Source organism: Saccostrea cucullata, unplaced genomic scaffold, assembly GCF_032062105.1.
Source record: "Saccostrea cucullata isolate Sc308-1 unplaced genomic scaffold, CSIRO_AGI_Scuc_v1 ctg4103, whole genome shotgun sequence".
NCBI classification, from domain to species: domain Eukaryota; kingdom Metazoa; phylum Mollusca; class Bivalvia; order Ostreida; family Ostreidae; genus Saccostrea; species Saccostrea cuccullata.
The window spans coordinates 1-7,718 of NW_026941440.1; the positions used below are offsets into that span (position 1 = coordinate 1).

The window sequence follows — 7,718 nt, forward strand, 5'->3', positions numbered from 1 at the left end:
CATTATAATGTCACTTTAACACTGATTAGCTTTATTGTAACTGATGATTCCTGTGTGATTGGTCACGCCATTATAATGTCACTTTAACACTGATTAGCTTTATTGTAACAGATGATTCCCGTGATATTGGCCACGTCCGTAACTCCACCATTATAATGTCACTTTAATACTGATTAGCTTTATTGTAACAGATGATTCCCGTGATATTGGCCACGTCCGTAACTCCACCATTATAATGTCACTTTAATACTGATTAGCTTTATTGTAACAGATGATTCCCGTGATATTGGCCACGTCCGTAACTCCACCATTATAATGTCACTTTAATACTGATTAGCTTTATTGTAACAGATGATTCCCGTGAGATTGGCCACGTCCGTAACTCCACCGTTATAATGTCACTTTAATACTGATTAGCTTTATTGTAACAGATGATTCCCGTGAGATTGGCCACGTCCGTAACTCCACCGTTATAATGTCACTTTAATACTGATTAGCTTTATTGTAACAGATGATTCCCGTAAGATTGGCCACGTCCGTAACTCCACCTTTATAATGTCACTTTAATACTAATTAGCTTTATTGTAACAGATGATTCCCGTGAGATTGGCCACGTCCGTAACTCCACCGTTATAATGTCACTTTAACACTGATTAGCTTTATTGTAACAGATGATTCCCGTGAGATTGGCCACGTCCGTAACTCTACCATTATAATGTCACTTTAGCACTGATCATCTTTATTGTAACAGATGATTCCCGTGAGATCGGCCACGTCTGTAACTCCACCATTATAATGTCACTTTAACACTGATTATCTTTATTGTAACAGATGATTCCCGTGAGATTGGCCACGTCTGTAACTCCACCATTATAATGTCTCTTTAATACTGATTATCTTTATTGTAACAGATGATTCCCGTGAGATCGGCCACGTCCGTAACTCCACCATTATAATGTCACTTTAATACTGATTAGCTTTATTGTAACAGATGATTCCTGTGAGATTGGCCACGTCTGTAACTCCACCATTATAATGTCTCTTTAATACTGATTATCTTTATTGTAACAGATGATTCCCGTGAGATTGGCCAGGTCTGTAACTCCACCATTATAATGTCACTTTAATAATGATTAGCTTTATTGTAACAGATGATTCCCGTGAGATTGGCCACGTCTGTAACTCCACCATTATAATGTCACTTTAATACTGATTAGCTTTATTGTAACAGATGATTCCCGTGAGATTGGCCACGTCTGTAACTGCACCATTTTAATGTCACTTTAACACTGATTAGTTTTATTGTAACAGATGATTCCCGTGAGATTGGCCACATCGGTAACTCCACCATTATAATGTCTCTTTAATACTGATTATCTTTATTGTAACAGATGATTCCCGTGAGACTGGCCACGTCTGTAACTCCACCATTATAATGTCACTTTAACACTGATTATCTTTATTGTTACAGATGATTCCCGTGAGACTGGCCACGTCCGTAACTCCACCATTATAATGTCACTTTAACACTGATTAGCTTTATTGTAACAGATGATTCCCGTGAGATTGGCCACGTCTGTAACTCCACCATTATAATGTCACTTTAACACTGATTAGCTTTATTGTAACAGATGATTCCCGTGAGATCGGCCACGTCCGTAACTCCACCATTATAATGTCACTTTAACACTGATTAGCTTTATTGTAACAGATGATTCCCGTAGGATTGGCCACGTCCGTAACTCCACCATATAATGTCACTTTAACACGGATTAGTTTTATTGTTACAGATGATTCCCATGAGATTGGCCACGTCCGTAACTCCACCAGACACTACCTATTTCAGGTCCTACTGAGATTTCTAGACCAACCTTCACCAAACTTGGCACACCTGCTGCTGGGCTTTGACATTAGGAAGTCTGTAAACAGAACTCTGCTCCAGGACCCAGGTGAGCTGATAAAAGAAGTTTTGTCTAAATTTTACTTCAAGATGCAAAAGATTCTTAAATCTACCAATGAAAATTTTGCACATTCACAAATTTAATTTGATTTGAATTTCTAAAACCAGGTATCCTAGGGTCACCTAAGACCTGTCTACATGCGGTCCTGTCCCTGTTAGAGAGGGGGGTGGGGACACACTCAGGCCCCATCTGCCTGATGGACATTCCATGACTGTCTGAGCTGGCCTATACAAACACATCTACCTTCTGGCTGCCAACAAGAAGACGTCGACGCCCACTTTACGATATTTACGTACAACCAGGGACTTCCTGTTCAGGCAGCTCCAGCATTTACCTTTCACTCAGCAGTTTTATAGTGAGTTCAAATTAAAATAAGAATTTTTGTATTTTGTGACAAAAATGTTTTTAATAGAGAAACTAGTCAAAATTTGTTTATTATTTAATATTTAATTGCCTTTATAGAACGCCCTGTAATGATTTCCCAATCCTGGTTGCTGAAGCTGATAGCCATTGAACTGCGACTGACTGCACTGAACCGTCAAAGGTCACACACACTGAGGTTAATGAAGGCCCTGCTGGATGATGGGTCAGAAGGTCAAACAGGTAAGGTCAAGTTCAAAAGTCACACAAGCTGAGGTTAATGAATGTCTTGATCCATGTGTATTCAGGGGGTTAAAATGGTAAAGTCAAGTTTAATAACAGCCTTACAAAAAATCTAAATGGTCTGATTTGCTAAAGAAAGTAATAAATGTGATTCTCACAGTGTTACAGCCAGCATTAGGAGACGAAGCTGACCTGACGTATGACAGATTTACAGAACAGAGTCTACAGACATCTTATCTGTCTCAGACAGCAAGCCTGTTCAGGAGTAAGCAAAGAAAAACATAAAAAATTATGACACTGCTCTTCTTTTGCTCATAAACACTTGTTCAGGCTTTATTTTCCTTGTTCAGGCCGCCAAGTGAGCAGGAAGTTACTAGGATTTCTGTATGAAGTTGACTTTTCACAGCGTTACCCTCCTACAATGAAGTTGGAGTTTTTCAAATTGTCGATGATTGAATTATAGCCATTAAAAGTGTAGAAACTTGGACCGAACAGGACATTTTGTATTGTGATGTCAAACGACTTCACTGCCTACTGATGAACGAACTTAACAACTACCAGGGCAACATCACAGTGACTCAGAGACCTCGAGTTTTAGAGGTGAGATCGATATCATAGTGACTCAGAGACCGCAAGTTCTAGAGGTGAGATCGATATCCCAATTATTAAGCATTTAATATCCTTCCTTACTTAATCCTCTTTGTGTCAGGTGATGTAAAGCTAGCTACACAGTCTCTCTTTCCGGCCCAATCTTATGCCATTGATTTCACTCTTCTCTATGATGACTGTCTCTTTCATGTTGTCTTAATTTCTTTGACCTACCCCCAAGGTTGTCAACATTTCAGCAAAACGTAAAAGTTTTATAAATTTTTCAGGAAGTGGAGAATATTCTGCATCACATGGTGCTACGTAACAGAATCCGACAGGAACTGTCCACCAAACAGCAGGCTCTGGAGGCGTGGCGTCATGTGACAGAGGTTCTGTTGACTGCATGTCCTGAGGACCTACTGACTGCTGAGGACAGACAGACCGTACTGTTTGAGCTGCTACAAGAACTACAGAGAAAGGTAAAACAACATCTGTGTGTCTTGTTTTCCGTCCAACACTGAAGTATGTGGTATTAATGTACAAGAACATGAGCATCTAACTAATGCCAGGTATTGGCCAAATTTCATCTGTATACTTAAGGTTAAAGGGTAAATCTTGCAAAAAGATGTATGGAAAAATGATACCGACACATTTTCTTCACAATATTCATGCGCAGCACAGTTAAGGTTACAGTAAAGAGGCGGGGCCTAATTTGTACGGGAAATTTTTACTATGACATCACGCATAATATCAGGTCTTCAAAATACCACAAAATGAAATTTTTTGCTATTTCAAACAGCTGGATAGCTGTATACTACATACAAACTTACTATTACTTGCAGTTTTGTCGTTTATCAAACCCCACACAACAGTATATAAACGATGCATCAATGCACATGTCAATGTGACGTCATTTCACAAAAAATGACGCAGTCTGTACACAGTGAGAGGCTGATCAAGTCACAAATTTTACAATGAAAAATGTCTTTTGTTCTCAAAATAAAATATTATTTGCAGTAAAATAAAAAGCCATTAATTTGGATGCGATGTTTATTTTAGTATTTTATTCATAAACTGTACCTGCATTTATCAGACAAGCGATACTATCGTGTGTTTGTATGCAGATTCATTGAAAAAGTAATCGAAGGGCCCTAATAAATCAATTCATTGCAAGGGCATACCCTCAATGTATCTTGTCAAAATTTTACACATAAACTCAAGAAGCATTAAGATATTTGAAAAGTGCTGCGAACCTCTTGAAATCTTGCAAATAAATTAATTATAGCTGTATTTAATGTAGTTGACCAGCAATATATTAATCCTGCCGTCCAACAAATTAAATTTTACCAATTAAAAAAGGGAATCTATATTGGTTCGCAGCACTTTTCACAAACTACATATAATGTTGAAAAGCATTATAAAATAAACTAAGATTTTTAGCTTGGTTATGCCCTTGCAATATTGAAATTTATAAATGACCTCTAAACTGCAAGTATAATTGCCAAAGTCATGTGACGTCGACATCAAATGACAAGTCTAAATAAAAAATCTAAATGTCCCCAACATTTTTAACCACATTACATTTTTTTGATATCAGTGAATTCCTAAAAAGATTCACCCATCCTAATAAAGTATGTATTTTTTATCTTAAAAAATCACCGATATCTCCATTCCCAAGTCAAAGTGGAAGGCAGTTCTTTAGCAGTTTTTTAACCTTAACAGTTCAGTGCTTTAGCAGTTCTTAGACAGTTTACTAGCCTTCTTCTCTCCTTAGGCAGTTTTCCTTAGCAGTCCACATTTTAAGCAGTACTTAGCCAGTTCATTAGCAGTAACTTAGCAGTTGCTTAGCAGTTTCCTTAGCAGTATCTAAGCAGTCAATAGGAAGGTTAAGGAGAACTGCTTAAAAACTGCTTAATAACTGCTAAGGTGTTTCTTTTGTTTGCTCTACTTATATGGAAATGACTCTGAGTGACCTACATATAAATTTGAAAATTTATTAACTGCTTAAAAACTGCATGGTAAAAAGAATGCTATAAGCACTATTCTTGACTAACTTTTAAGAACATAACACCACCCATATACATGATATATGAATACAAATATGCATATAATTTTTGCTTCCGGCAGGGTAATTTATTAAAAATGACATCATATGTATATATTGGAAATTTGACTTAGTATTGAGATTTAGATCTAAGGTATGAATTGTAAATGAGTCCTTTCATTAAGTCCATTTTCTTGCATAAACGTCAGTGGCATCTTAAGAGCTTGGGTAATTGATACAGTGGACTAATCTATGGATCCCTTTATCAGTAGCTTATAAATTTATTTGCAAATATTTTAATTTATTTCAATTTAGTACTTATAATTGAAATATAAAAACTAGATTATACGTTTTATAATTTAATAGTTATCCAAATGAGAAGAGGGTATGCCTATTATATCACATTAGCCCACACACTTACCATATTTTCTGAAGCATACTTTAATTACTGCCAACAAATCTTTTAGCAATTTTCCTATATCACCCAATTCCAATATATTGTTTGATCAGATTTTTATAATAATGATCTCCCATCTCATGGAAATAAATTCAGATACACTTGTCACTATATAAATATTAAGTTCACATCCAGTCCAATGTGGTGATCACAGATAATATTGTATTTTCCAAAGCATATTTTACTTCTTCACTGTATAGGTATAAATATATACATGATATATATAATATCCCAGACCATCACAAACATCTTCACAATTTGTAATTTTGAACTGATGTGGAAAAGGCGCACAAATCTTGACTGGCTTTCCTCATTGGATACAACCCTATAGTTTCAAGCAACCAAGGGGGACACAGCAGGTTGTTAATATAACTAGACGGCTGGATTTGCAAGTTGATGGGATAAAGATTAGAAGCTCATATGCTCATGCTTTTTATAATATGAAGCCTCAATTTATTACAAACTATTGTATCATTTCTAGTAAGATTTTTAGTATATTTTTTTTCTATTTAACTTTATTTTCTGTATAAGAACTCCTGTCTGGCCCCAATTATTTGTGACGTTATCATCAGGAAGCATTAACAGTAACACATGGGCAGTAATGAAGGCTAGTGAAAGTTAGGACCACCAAGAGTGAAAAAGTGTTGTATTACTTCTTATAAGAAGTCGAAATGAATAAGTTGCTTTTAGCAGTTTTTTAGCAGTTTTGAGAAACTGCTTGTTTGACTGCTTAATTAAGTTTCTTCAATACTGAACTGCTTACACAAATTCTTAGCAGTTTTTAAGCACTGTCTGTAAGCAGTTTTAAGGAATGCTAAGACTGAGACTGTTAAGAACTGCCTAAAAACTGCCAAAAAGTTGCCAGACTGCCTAATAACTGTTTATAAACTGCTAAAATAAGCAGTTCATTTTGACTTGGGTTTGTAACCTTAACTGTGCTGTGTGTACAAATGTACTTGACAATTGCTTTCATTTGGGGAAAAGGGAGGGGAAATTTTAATTTTACAGAGAAAAAAGGTTGTTGTATTGCATCGCTTGATACTACATTTAACATCAATCTACTCATTATTTTTAGGTGACGGAAGATGATGCCTTGACAGAGTTAACTGCCCCTGTGGCTGGGATCATCCTGACTCAGATGACAAATCTACGTCAGTGTTTCTGTCAAGATTCTGTCTCTGACGATGAAACCTCACACTTCCTCACCATGCTGGACTCCACAGCAGGTCAAGGTCAAACAGGGTCATGGGGTCAATTGTCAGGGTCATGAACCCAATTTGCTTCCTCCCTTCAACTGGTGCTCAGAGGAGTGATAGATCACATTCTGCTTTCAAGTAAGAATATATTGAAATGTATGAATAGTACATTTGCATACTTTTTCCCTGAAAAGAAATTTTTTCAAGTGCATGTTCATAAAAATCAATTTCTAATTCTGTTTAGGTGGTGGCCAGCAGAGAGTAAGAGCCAACTTATATGGGGCCCTGCTGTCTTATCTAAAAATCGCTCAGAAACCCAAGTCTCTGACTCACATCATACACAGTCAGGTATGTCTAAGTAGAAATCACACGTGTCTTGTTTAAGAATATAATTCATAGTACTAAGATGTCAACACCTGAATGTCAACAAAACTGCACAGATTTTGCTCTTACTTTGTGCCTGGCATACATAGATCAAAATTGTATATTATGTATTTTATAGAATACATTTAAACTCTTCCAATGTTATATGAAATAAAAACCTAAACTAGTACATGTATGACAAAGGCTGTTAATGATGTTTCCTTTTTCTGACAGAGGCAGGAGGTGATGGGGTTGGGAAGAGGATTTTGGCCGACGCCCACTCCGATTATGAACAGCTGAGATAGGAAAACGTGGCTACCATTCTGTTGGAGACAACTTTATTGACATGGTGTGTCGTGACGCGTGTGATGGACATGATGTAGGAAGGGTAAGGAGTGAATCCTGATATCTTTGTGTACTATATTTATGTCCCAAGGTTTCATTGTGAACAGGTTCCAGCAGCGCATGACCTATATTAATATAATGTCTGTTGTAGATGCTGGCTG

The 7,718-nt window shown here is 36.8% G+C and overlaps 2 long non-coding RNA genes across 2 annotated transcripts; both read left to right on the forward strand.

The window, feature by feature from the left end:
* The first annotated feature begins 1,795 nt into the window (after positions 1 to 1,795).
* On the forward strand, positions 1,796 to 3,571 carry LOC134257833 (uncharacterized). Its single transcript, XR_009990013.1, has 6 exons — positions 1,796 to 1,949; positions 2,069 to 2,316; positions 2,424 to 2,564; positions 2,725 to 2,829; positions 2,915 to 3,164; positions 3,440 to 3,571. It is a non-coding gene; the product is annotated as an uncharacterized LOC134257833 (long non-coding RNA).
* A 3,189-nt stretch (positions 3,572 to 6,760) lies between these two features.
* On the forward strand, positions 6,761 to 7,509 carry LOC134257834 (uncharacterized). The gene is made up of 3 exons (XR_009990014.1): positions 6,761 to 6,987; positions 7,094 to 7,192; positions 7,447 to 7,509. It is a non-coding gene; the product is annotated as an uncharacterized LOC134257834 (long non-coding RNA).
* Positions 7,510 to 7,718: the final 209 nt, after the last annotated feature.